Below are 13,218 nucleotides of genomic sequence, written 5' to 3'. Positions count from 1 at the left end.
TACAGAAGTAGAAATGTTGCAATTTTGTCCCATAGGAATGAGAAGTGGTCCAACTGCGTCCGGAAGACAAGTGGAGAATTTGCACGGATTTATGTTGCTGTTTTTTAAGTGTGCGCGCGTGGGTAACTTATTTACCGGCTATTGTACGTTATTGTGGTTTTATTCGGTGGGGAAAACGACAGGAGTTTTGCGGTGGGGGTGGGGGGGTCCCAGGAGAAGCAGCGCGAACTTTTGGTGCGCGGCGCGCAGCGCGGAGGAGCCGAACTTGGCTCGGGGAAAGGGCTCGTTTTATTTCTGTTTAGACTGGAGCCGTCGGTTAAACAAACAGCGCACTTCAGAGGGGTCACAGCAAAGCAGCCGGGTTCCCGTCAGGGAATTCCTCCTCGCAGCTGCCGCTTTTGCATCGCTTCGCCGCGTGGTCTCCATAATTCCGCCGAGGGGGCGAGGGATGCCCCGAGACGGTCCTCGGTGGGGCAACCGTCGAGTTTGAGGCGGAGTGGGGGGGGGAAGAGGGGGAAAGGAAAATAAACTCCTGACAGGCTGCGCGTTAAACCAGGACTGATCGCTTCTCAGTTTGACACAAAGGCCATCAAGCAGCCGCGGGAGTTGGCGCTGACTTTTATGTTGTTTTACAAATAGGATATCTTTTTAAATTTTTTTAAAAAACAACAACAATCGGGGGTGGGGGTGACGAGGGGAGACAAAGGGAGCACCTCGAAGCCGTCGCAAGTTATAAAACCGGCGAGGCGCTCATGGGGTCTCCATTACCTGGAGCCACAAGTCCAGTAAGAAGAACTCGGGAGCCAAAGGTAAGGGAATTTTTATTTTATTTATTTAATTATTTAAAGTGGAGAAGCAGAAGTTGCCCTGAGAAGAACTGGCTGCTTGGAGTTCAAGGACTCTGGCCTGTTTTTCCCACTGCAGTTTTATGGTTATGACAGGCTCTCCAAGAGGCACTAAAAACGGTAGTTTCCTCTTTTCTGCAGAAGATAAGGAGACAGGAGGGGCGCGCGGGAGACGCCTCGCTGGAAAAAAAAAAGAAAAGCAAAAGGCGCCTTGCTTCTCCTTCCGCAACCGAGCGGGTTTTCTCCCCCTCGCCTCCTGACTCTTCTGCCTCACCTAACAGATTAGGAAACAGATGGGAGAGTCGCATCAGATATTCAGGAGTTTTTCTCCAGGGAGAAGGAGAGAGAGAGAGAGATTTGAACAAGTAGATGCAAAGGGCTTTTTCCCCCTTCTTTTTTTTGGGGGGGGCACTTTCCGGGTTTCACTCCAGCTGCAACCCCTGAGTCCCAGATCGAGGTTGCTGTGATAAATCTTGGGGAAAGAGGGGGGTTCGCCCTCTGGATGAAGGGCCGCAAAATGATAGCCTCTCCGCCCCCCCCCAGTGGACTACAACCCAGAAGCCCGCAGGAGGAAGGAAGGAAGGGGGCGTGGACCGTTTCTATGGGAGAGTTTTTCTTTCTCGCTCACCCCCGCCCCCAAATTTCCCGAAGTAAAGTGCAGGGGGCCCCGGGCGATGGGGCCACGACCCAGTCAGCCCCCCCTGAAGAACGACAATTGCACCCCCCCCTAACCCGGCTCCACAGTTTTCCCAAGCGAGAGATGTATAACACCACAATCTCTCCCTTCTTCCCCCGTCACGCAGTTGCTCTCTGTCATTTTTGCTTCGCTCGTGTTCTCTCCTTGTTTATTGCTTTAAAAAAAATGTGTTCTCAGATTCGAGTTTCTGATAAGTTTTGGGGCTGCTGCTGCTGTTGTTTTTAATTGTTCCCCCGCTGTTTTCTTTGGGCGCCCGTCTCTTATCTACAGCAGTTTGCTAGCTTTTCTGGAGATGGAAAGAGAGGAAGGGATGGAGAAGGGAATGTTGCACGTGCACGAGACAGCATATATGCAGAATAAACCTAATGCGCCCTAAAGAAATCCCAGAATTAAAAGTTAGAAAGCGACCAGAAAGAGAGCGCCAAAACCCTCGCACGCTGCGATCCATTCAAGCAGACTCGGATCTGTGGGCGCGCCAGATTCCTGCGTGTTCTCTGTGTTCGTGTTTTTAAAAAAGATTACCTGTGCATCGGCATGAGGTTTTTTTCCCCCGGGTGCCGTAACTAATGCAGATAAGGTTAGGATTTTAAAATTATGTTTTTAAAATATTTTGCACAGATACCTGTCCGAAAGAAAGGCAGGGGTGGGATTTTATTTTATTTTTCCCGCGAATAGGATAAGCAGCGCGCCGTCCTTTCTCAAAGCGGTTTAACTTGCCTGCTCTGATTTTTAAAATAATAAAAAATCCCAATAAAGTATTTTTTGCTTTCCTTGTGGTACCAGGAATAGACATACATTTAGTATTAATAGTAGTACCAACAACAATAAGGCAACCTTTCGAAGAGGGAGCGGAATGAGTTGGACAAACTATCAAGAAAAGTGTGGTTTGAGTTCGAGGTGGACATACCGATCGTAAATCTGAACTACCGATAGGAGTTTTCAAACTATCTCTGTGATCGGATTGTGTTCCAGAGTTATTGGAAAGAGTTAGTGGTCTCCACCCCACCCCACCTTCCAGTGACTTAAAGCAGGATTTAATTTAAGGCTCTTGAGTTAATGACCTACACATCATGGATACAGTGAGGCTGATCCGAACTTTGGGTGAACGTTTTTTGTTGTGTGTCTCCGCTAAGGAGCCTCTTCACAAAAAAACAGAAGATTGTATAGATACAAGACAGGTTAGTTAGGATGAAGCGCCTGGTTTACTTCAAGGCTCCAACGCGACTTCCCTTTCCACTTATTTTGTTGTATCACTCCTGGGAGCGGGAGAAACATCGCCGAACTTCTTTAATTCAGGAGAAAATGAATTCGTATTGAAGGCTTTGAAGAGGTTTGCAAAGGGGGGGGAGGGGGGTTGTCCAATTGTTTTAAGTCAGTCACTTGCGCCTTCTGAGTTTTTACACCCTGCATAGGCTGCTGACAATGATATTTTGTCTAGATCTAAAGGGCTGTGTGTGTGTGTGTGTGTGCGTGCGTGCGTGCGTGTGTGTGTGAGAGAGAGTGAGTTTATATATACTGACCTTTTTGATGCCCCTACTTCTTAAAACTGACCTTTTTGATGCCCCTACTTCTATAGTTTTAAGAGTTTGTCAAAGACCGAGAACCATTTCCTGGCCATTGACAACCGTGATTGCCTGGAATGGATGGAATGAGGGCACCTTGGCTTCGTTCAGTGCAGCTTATCCAATGCCACCCCCCCCTCTCTCCCCATGCCTAAGCAATGACATACAGTCCAACCCACCACCAGCTAAACCGAAGTACTGCCTGGCAGTCGAAGGAAAGCTTTACTTTTAACGATTTCGCCTTAGCTGTTTTTGGATCGGGCTGTCCACCTACCACAGAGTTGCTCAAAGGGCGAAGAAAGCCCCACCAACTTGAAATCTTAACGTGGCCGTAAAGTTTCTTTTTTGGGGGGGGGGGTATCGGATGGTTTAATTATAATTAGTCCGCAATCCTGAGTACTCTTACGTGGGAATGCCCTACAACCCTGCGTGGGACTCCGAGGACTAGCGTCGGGTGCGGGGCTACACCGATTGCACTCCCTACACACACTCCGGTTATCTTCTGACCACTAGCTATAGAAACGCGCGTGGATATTTCCTCCCACCCACCCCTTCCTTTTGGTCAGGCGCACCTTTCCATGTTCCTTCCCGCAATGTTGTAGCCATATACCCAAAACTAAACTAAACAACCAAAGCCAGTTACGTCTAGTAACTGATCTCCGCGCCCGGCAAGTCTGAACTCCGCACCGGGCACAGACGGCTCGTCCGATGCGCCCTCCTCCAAATTTGGGACGAAAGTCTCCTTCCCATCAGCGACGATGGGGGCCAGGGGGTGGAGAAAGGGGACGGCGAGGTGGGGGCAGCAAGTGGGGGAGACCGATCCGATCCCATCCTGTTCCTCCTCCTCCTCCCTCCCTCCCCCAGCACAACCCCCCCCCAACGTCTCGCTCTCTTTCCTCCCAAGTTCTCCGCTCGCTATCCCCCTTGAATCCGAAGGAGCCTCCCGATTGGGCGCTGGGCCTGGCGCACGTCACTCAGAGCGTGACGTGTAGTCTTCCTGTTTCCTTCAGCTGTGTCTTAAAGTAAATCTTGTTGTGGTGCGGAGCCCTCAGCTGAGCGAGGCTGCTCTGCTGCCTGCAGAAATAAGAGACAATTACAGGCTGGGAGAGGAGAGCGGCGCAGAAGAGCAGGGTGCTCCTCCTCCTTCTCCCTCTCTCTCTTCCTGTTCTCCCTCTTGCTTTCTCTCTCTTTCTCTCCTGCACCCTCACTCATTCTCTCTCTCTTTCACACACGCACACTCACACGTATCTACATACACCCTGGCACGCTCACTCTCACCCTCCCTGGGCCAATTACAATATTCATCAGCGGCAAGATAGCAAGGCTGTGTATTTGTGCGGAGCGTGCGCGCGTTCCCTCCTTGCTCGCTCGCTCGCTCTCCGTCTCTCTCTCTCTCTCTTTCTCTCCTTCTATCTAACCGACGGGGGGAAAAGAGAGAGAGAGAGAGGAGGGGGGGCTCAGTTTCATCGCCTTTGCAACTGAGTAAGTATCTGGCTCCCTTCACTTCTTTTCTCTTTTTTTAAATTGGGGGGGGGGTGGCGAGTAAGAGAGATGGTCTTCTTCGGCACCGGCACGGGCTTGCGCCAAATGCTGGATCAAGTTGTTGGGGGGCAGAGGTGTGTGCGGTTATTTATTTATCCTCCTTAGGGGAACCTCTCCCCCCCAAAAAAAACCCTATTCTTGCCCCCATTCTTGCTGATTTCTTCTCCTCGTCCCCCAATAATGACGCTAGAGGCTAATAAAACCACACTGATAACGGTTTGGTTTTTTCCGCTTTTGGCTTTTGCTATCCCCAAAACTCTAAAAGCTTCAGTACAGTCATCGCAATACTTTGCCCAGTTCGAAAGGACAAGGTTTGATGTTGGAAATCTCTCCCCCCCCCATTCCCTGATTGTCTCTCTTCCGTTCTTTCTCCTCTCGACTTTTTTTATCGATGTTTCGTATAAAGATGTTTATTTTTTTTTAAAAAAAGGTTGGGAGTGGGGAAAGGTTCGGCTTTGTATGAGTGTCTTTCCTAAGGCTTCCTTCCTCCTTCTTCCACCCCCCCCCCATCGCCCCGCCACCCCATTCTCTCTCCAACTCCTAGTCTGGTCTTTCTTCTTTGTCTTGTTTTATTAATCGCTGCCTTTCTTTTTGTCTCCTTCGATTTGCTTATCATTTGCTTGCCCCTGACTTCTCATATCTCTCTCTCTCCCCCCCCCCACCTGCTGTATTTATAAATGCGCGGAAAGAAGATTTAACCAGGAGGGGTGGGGTGGGGAAAATGTATGGGTGTTTGAATACTTCTTTTTTGCGGGGGAGGGAGAACTGAGAAGGACGGGAAAGGATGAGCTGCTTTTTAAAAAAGCAAAAAACCAGGGGTCATGTTCTTAGGGCTAGGTTGCAGTCAGACTCACTTTTCTTTGGAAGCGAGCTCCCGGCTGGGCGTTTTAAGTTAGTTCCGAGGAAATCTATGAAAGGGCTTAATGGGTGGTGGGAAGTTTGATGGGGAGGAGATCCAGAACGATAAGCGGCACGGTTGCTGTCTCCGCCGTGTCTGCTCAAGAGTTCTTGCCTTGCTTGGTTTCTTTTCTTCCTTTCTCTTTCTCTCTGTTGGAGAGGTATTGCAAGTTGATCGGCTGGCTTTGCCCTTCGCGCGTGTGACTTTTCTTTTCGCAAGAACGCTTCTTTCTCTAGGAGAGTCTCGCCTCTCCAGAGCGCGCTTTCGCTCTTCCTCTCTCCACTCCCAACCGGCTTCCTCTAGAGTCGTCGCCCCGCCGCACTTGAGCCGAAGTGCTTCCAAACTCGCGGATCGCGGCGGACTGGGGGTTTTTTGGGGGTGCGCGCGCGATTTGGAGAGGTGGGGGGTTGCGGAAGGAGGAGAAAGCTTTGCCATCCGGAGGAGCCCCCGTAACGGGACACTTTTCCCTTCCTCGTTTTTATTTATTTATTCTTAGCTAGTTGGTGGGATTAGATCCACTTGGCGCACAAACTCAATATGGCAAAGCTCCTCTGCCCCTACCGCACCCCCATCCCCCAGCCGCGGTAGCGAAGATCTGGCTACAAACAGTGCCTGTCGGACGACTGTGCAAGTGTGTGCCTGTATAGGGGGGGTGCGCGTGTAGGGGAGTGCATGTGTATGTCTGGGTGCTTAAGTTTCAGCGTGCGCAAAAAGGGGGGGGGAGAGGCAAAGAGTTGCAAAGAAAAGTGCCCTCCAGCATAGGAGGCCGTGTCTTAAGAAGAAATAATGCCCGGCAGGTGGAGGGGGCGAGGGGGGTGTCTGGAGATCTGGAGACGGGCGGGGGGAGCGAAGCGAGTCCCCAGTTGTAAAGCAGCGACCGAGCAGCAGTTTTGGCTCGAAAGCGGTTGTAACAGCCCCCGGTGGCCTCTTCTAACAAGGGCGGGCTGGCGGCGGGAGAGGCTGCTGGTGCGCTTCTCTTTCTTTGCCTCCGCTTTGGCAAAGCTCTTGAAATTGTCCAAGGGGCGCTGCGCTCCAAGTGCGCATGGGCAGTGCCAGACAGGTGTGTTGTGTCAAGAAAGACAGGTGCAAGTTTCTCTCTCCCTCTCCCCCTCTGTTGATCCTCAGCACAACGACTGTTGATGAATTTATGGCGCTTTGTTAGGAGATGGGTCTCGCTGAGTAAGGGAGGGCGGGAGAGAGAGAGAGAGACTTGGACTTCTGACACGCTTGGAGGAGCATGGAAGGGGGAAAGTTGGCATTTGTTTTCATGAACTGGCAGGCTGATGCCATGCCTCTCATCTGCCTGGTTACTTGGAGATTTTATGAGATCACTTGATGGTGCTCCCCGTGGAAACAGAAAGGTCTTCAGTTAGGGAAAGTGCTTGTGAACAGTTTGATCCTGCACATGTCTACTCAGGAGTAAATCCCAATGTTTTCAGTGGGGCTTACTTCCAGGTAAGTGCGTGTAGGCTTGCGGCCTAAGGCAGCATCCTTGGTCAGACAGAACCCTTCTAACATATATAGGGAACTCGTAAGTTCTCTAACAACCCATTTCTGGCAATGTTTGCTCAGAAATTAGCCCCACGAAAGTCAGTGAGGCTTACTTGAAAAGCAACTGAATAACTCGCCCTATGTGGGGCTTACTTCTGAGTGAACATGTTTAAGATTTGGCGGTAGGTCTCAAATCTTGAGGATACCTTTCCCATCTCCATCTGAGGACAGATTACATGTCTTTTGAGTCCAGGGTATGGATAAGGAAGGATTGAGCAGGCTTAGAATTCAAATAGAATAGATGGAAGGTAGTTTGAGTATTGGAAGAAGAATTGTGAACAGGCTATTGGATATTACTTTCTAGTACATCCAGTATGAAATGCCCCATATTTGACTATTATCATTCCTCCCCTAAGCTTCCCACAAGTGCATGCCTCAAAAGCTGTAGGTCTGTAGCCTGCATTTGAATATACATGTACAAAGGATGGAAGTCTGTGTGCACCCATATGAGAGCCTGTAATTTCTTCCAAGTTAATGTTGTCTGCTAGGTTAGCAGAGGGGTGTGTGGAATGAACTGCTAGATTAAAAATGGAGCAGTTGTTTGGTTCTTGTTTCCATTGCCTTGACAGGTCTGGCTACTTTTGAAATGGACCTAGTTGCATTTGTATGTGTCTTTGATGATCATTTCTTTTTCTTAATCTGCTATCATGTATTTCATACCGTAGGTTACAACCCTGCAAGGCCCTTGCCATTATCCTGCTTTTCCTTCCAAAGCTCATCTCTAGCAAGTAAAAAAGTTGCCATTTGAGTCCCACTACTGGAAGGACTTGGACTTTTTAAAATGTTGCTCTTAAGCCCATGTGCTTCACAGATTGCTGGCAATTGAGATTGCAGACCACACATTCAAAGCAATGATCTAATACAAAACTTTGAACTGCAGTTAAAAATTGAAAGAAGGCCTCTCTGTCACCACTGGGGATTTATTTTAACGATCAGCTCAAGATTAAATTTGGTATATTTCAGATGGCTGGATATTGGTGCTTTTTTTGCAGCGCACTTTCCAAGTGTACGAAAGTGTCAGGTGATGATTAACTTAATTGTGCTCCATTACAAAAGGCTGGAGTGATTTTTCTAAGTATGTTTTGTGGGTGATTTGATTCAGTATTCTGACTGGAGGTTCTATACCTTGATAGAACGGAGAAAGTCTGGGGTGAAACTACGGTAGGAATAAATGTGCAAGTTTTGGTTTCGCTGGTGTGCTCTCTTCTTTTCCTAGTGATTCTTTGAAGCACTGGCTTGTATGGAGAATCTGCTGGCATGGCTGTGCCTTTTGTGTATTGCTTACCCAAATAGTTTATTCATACGGAGTAACCTTTAGATGCATTCATATAGGATGGCTCCCTCCTCCCTCAAAAAAGATTTCTAACGCCAACAAAGCAATAAGATAGCAACTCCTTTTCGTCATCAGGACACTTTGTACTTTCTATATTATGTAGGAGTGAGAATGCTAAGCACCTCACAGCAGCTTCTTAATACCTTGCCAGATTGGTCCCCATGTGCCCATGATGCTACACAATAGTCTTCCTTCCTTCCTTTAACTAAAGATGGGTCCTTAATTTGGTCCTTAATTTATTTTTTTAACATAATGCCTTAATTTAAATGAAGCAGAAAAGAAGTAATTGATGCTAGAAATAACCATTACTTGTACTCCTAAATTCCTTCACAGCATTTTTAAAAGATGGAGTATTTGACAGGAGTGTGCCATCTATCTTACAAGTACCAAAAACATTGCCATTGGAAAAATATTAATGTTGTATATCTCCCCCCCCCCACCCTTTGTACTTCTCAGAAGTACAGTAAGGTGACTTAAAGTGCATCTGTACAATATAATGTTCTGTCGACATTTAACAACTTGCGTGTTTTGCCATTGTCTTATGCTCCTTAAACTATCATACCTAAACCCAGTACAGTAAGGACACTTTCATTATCACATATTTTCCCCTTCAAAACATTTTTTAGTTACATATGGAATATAATATTTATGGACCATGGAAGAGAGACAATAACTGAGTTCTGTAAAAAAAACATACGGTTTCGAACTTTGCAGAATGATTTTTTTCCTTACAAATTTCCCATTCTCCAGTCTTCACCATCGGCAGCTTTGATTGAGAAATTGCACCAGATAATTCTGCGCTTCTTAAAGCAATTGATTTCTTTTACCAAAGTAAAAACGTTGTTCAACTTTTAGCTGTACCTGCTATTTAAATGATTCCCTTTCCCCCCGAATCAATCCACTTTAGCCATACTGTATGGGAAAGCAGTTTAGGCTACACTATCTAAGGCGATAACTTTGCAGACAAGTCCATCAACGTTTCTTTTTGAGCAATTCCAAACATTTCTGGATTGCACATCTAAGCAAGTTGGGCTAAGGACTGGGATACCTTAAGGTTTTATAGTTAGTATGGTTTTGGGTAAAAAAAATGTGTTGCACCTTGTGGGCACCTAATCCTCTCCATGGGGTTTTTGTAAACTAAATGTCGTGCATTTGCTACACTACACACAATTTCTCATAGAGCATATTTGAGTGTTTGAGATGATGGTGAAGTGCAGGAGAGGACAGATTATAGAACAGAAAGGTGTGAGCTGCAGCATGGGACCTCGCTAAGAGAGAACTAAGTCAGGTTTATTATACAGGCCATGGAATTGAGAAAAGGTGCTCTTTGCTTTGCATCTCTGAAAAAAGAGAGCTCACAATCAAGCCCTACATAATTTGAAGGTTCAGATAACAGAAGCCACACCAGGTGAAGGGTCACTTGCAATGTATATTGAATTCAAAGTATCGTACTAAGCAACAGCATTTGTGTACATTGCAATCAAATTTAGGATTTCACTGATTTCTAGAATTTCATTGATCATATATTCCAGAACAGAAATATGTGAAAATCAAAGCAGTTTCCTCCCTCTCCTTAAATGAGAAAGGAGTACAGTCTATAAGTTGATCATCAGTTTGTCCTTCCATATGTGTGTGTGTGTGTGTGTATGTGTATGCATGCACGTCTTAATAGGAAAGACTTCATCATATCAAATGTGTGCACTCTTGCTGACTCAGAATCTCACATTCTGCTGTATGCAGTATTCTGTTTCTCTCAGGATGTCTATTCACGTTGGCATTTTTTATTTTTTATTTTTAAACCAAGAGGTGAAAACACATTTCTTTGGGCTGAAAGTGCAAAGCCGGAAATTGTGCTGTCTAAAAGCAGTTGTAGTAAGAGATGGCATCAGCTCAGAGGGTCAGTGGGAGCAGAGGGCTAGAGCCCCAGGGAGATTGGAGGGGGGCTTCGAGGAGAGGACTAATTGTGCCATTCAAGAGCAGTCACTCTCCTCAGGCTTGCCGTCTATTGAGCCAATGTGGTTTTCCCTCCTGGTGGCAGAACCATAGGACAGAGCAATAGTCAGTACGCATACGAGAGACAAAAACTGATAGTGGATTCGTGACAGTGACCTTATGATAGCATTTCCTCGGTCAGTGCCATACGCACGCACCAGGCCTGTCTGTCTGCAGGCCTCTCTCTCTCTCTCTCTCACACACACACACACTCTCACACAAATTATCATAGTATACCAATTCAGACCATTGATTCATGGTCTGATTTATTCCCCCCCCCCACTAGTAATGGCTGCCCAGGGTTTCAGGCAAGGGTCCTTCTCATCGCTACCTGGAAATGCCAGGGATTGAACCTGGAACCTTTGGCATGCAAACTGTATCCTCTGCCATGGAACCATGGCTCTTCCGCTTGTCCTTGGCAGTGCCGCAAAAAGGGAAAGAAGCTAAGGAAAGACTGTTTTTCAAAAGGCGTATATGTGGAACCCTGTGGTTGGGTTTGAGGGTCAGCAGGAATGGGCGGGAATTAAAATATACAAAGTAAAGAAAGAAAGAAACCCTCAAATGGTTGCCAAATGATTTGATTTCAGAGTCAAATGCCACTGCCTGCTTTACAGGTAACGACTCTCCCCCTCCTGTTGCTGCTACCTTAAAGTGAAAACGCTTGCAGCAACATTGCAAATGCTCAGCCCCAGTTTACACCTCAGAGTATATTCCCTATAGCAAAACCTCTCTTTCATTACAGTGAAGCTTATATTGATGAAACACTTGGAGGCTAGTCAGCAACAGTCAGGCATTTTGTATCTGCTGATGCAAATGAGCTGCGGATCCAGTCCCTTCGAAGGACTTTTTCAGCACTGCACATTTTTGCCCTTTACCTTCATGGAAGTGGTCATTCTGTTATACTTAACCTAAGGAGCAAAGGAGGTGTTGAGCTGTTCAGCTGAATCCCCCCCCCCTTAGAATAAACGGAATAGTGAATAAATGAGAGAGAGAGAAATGACACTTGCCAACTCCACAAAAGATTTGACTCTGCTCCATGGTCACATGAAGTAAGCAGAATAATAAGACCATTGCCACCTATTATTCCCCGACTTATACGAATTCACAGCGAACTTCCTACATAGAAAGAATAACTCTATGTAAACAAGCCTCCTGATTTATACCTGAACTTCTGATTATCTCAAGCTAAACTTTGCTTCCTAGGTCTTCAGATAAATCCAGTTCTACCATGTCACCAAATATTAATTTATTTTCTCTCATTGGAGAGAGAGAAAAGAAAAAGAAAAAGAGAGACTACTTTTTACTTTTGTTATGTATAAAATGATTGTGGAAAAATAGACTTATTGGTTTACATTCATCCAGCTATGCCAGGTCAATTGTTTATTTAGTAGTTGTTATTATTATTATCATTACTACAGTATTTTGCATCCCGTGTATGTGTGTGCTTAAGTAGAAATTTTGACTAAAATACTAACAATTGTGATTGATTCTAGCTTCACAATTTATCTGAAAGAGAGTCTATATACTATTATCCTCTTTTGGGTGCAAAATTCAAGGAATGCCGATGAGCATCCTGCAGCTCGCGTGAAAGCAAACATCTTTTAAAGAGTTCTTTCAGTAGGTCCAGAATATTTGGGTTGGGGGCTCAGCCTTCAGATGATTAAAAGCAAGAGCCATGGTTTTCATTCTTTCAAAAAAGATTTTTCATTTTGCTGCTGCTGTTGCTGCTGCACTTACAAGCACTGGCTACACACTTGATTGTACAGATTATTTCATGCTGAAATTATGCTTATTTGCATGGGTAGTCATTCTTTAAAAGGTAGCCACAGATGCAGTCCTAGGGAGCACGTAGATGTTTTTACAGGTGAACCGAAACAGATGGGAGCAGCTCCAAAAAGTCTGCGTGCTGCCTTTGGCAAGAGACCCTGTTATTGTGAAGATTGTGCTCTGTTAAGCAAACGTGAAGTTTAATATTAGATAAACACAGTATGGGGGTGGGGGGTGGGAATTAATTTTAACTTGGTATAGCTTTCAACATGAAGGAACCGGAAGAAGTCTGTAATGCCTCACGTGCAATGTGAGTTTAGCATCACTACTTTAGCATCACTAGACATTATATATATATATAGAGAGAGAGAGAGAGAGAGAGAGAGAGAGAGCAAGGAAATGTGTTATCTGTCTTCTTTTTTATTCTGTATTCCTAGGAAACAATGGTGGTTCCTATAAAAGAGAAGAGATCTTCCTTTCTCACGCTGTTGATTGATGTTGCTTTCCTTCATGTCTCCATATTTTTCTTTCAGTCTTCCTCGCTCTCTCTGTGTGTGTGTTACAGGAAATAAGGTTCTGTGTATGCAAAATGTTGTATGTAAGAATGATTTCACTAGGCACCTGAGATATTATCTTTGGAAGCTGTTCTAAAGGACAGTGTCACAGTGCTGGAAATGCCCTGTTTCTGCTTATGCAAACACCTTGGTGCCATATATCATAGTTTATGAAATGTGAAAATACTCCAGTCATCAAGGGTGACAGTTTCTTTCCTCCTCCCCATTTAGAACAACACATTGGGATGTTTTTTTAAAAAAAATGACACAATTTCAGTAACTTGTATAGACTAGGAAATATAGCAACAATTTTCTTTATATTAGTAATAGATCTAAAACATCTTTTTAAAAAATGAGCATTAAAAGCAAAATGTATTTCTCCCCTAAATTGTAGTTCCTATAACCATTTCTGAAATTTTGTGCAACCAAATCATTGTTTACATGCATCAAAATCCTTATTTAAAAAATTCAGTTTTT

The 13,218-nt window shown here is 45.5% G+C and overlaps 1 protein-coding gene across 6 annotated transcripts in view; it reads left to right on the top strand.

Annotated features, from left to right (window-relative positions):
* The first annotated feature begins 553 nt into the window (after window positions 1–553).
* The window catches only part of PROX1 (prospero homeobox 1), a 76,741-nt gene continuing 64,076 nt past the window's right edge, over window positions 554–13,218 (top strand). The window contains exon 1 of one of the 6 annotated variants that reach the window (XM_060273006.1): window positions 554–809. The gene's annotated coding sequence lies outside the window, so the exon portion shown is untranslated. Of the gene's footprint in view, window positions 810–4,120; window positions 4,587–4,650; window positions 4,958–6,391; window positions 7,000–12,439; window positions 12,498–13,218 lie in introns of those variants that run through there. The other 5 variants (XM_060273005.1, XM_060273011.1, XM_060273010.1 and 2 more) reach the window with 5 other exon arrangements.

The sequence above is a fragment of the Zootoca vivipara genome, chromosome 3, assembly GCF_963506605.1.
Source record: "Zootoca vivipara chromosome 3, rZooViv1.1, whole genome shotgun sequence".
Classification (NCBI taxonomy): domain Eukaryota; kingdom Metazoa; phylum Chordata; class Lepidosauria; order Squamata; family Lacertidae; genus Zootoca; species Zootoca vivipara.
The sequence above is the reverse complement of the archived record's forward strand: the minus strand, read 5'-3'. Positions and strand labels throughout refer to the sequence as shown.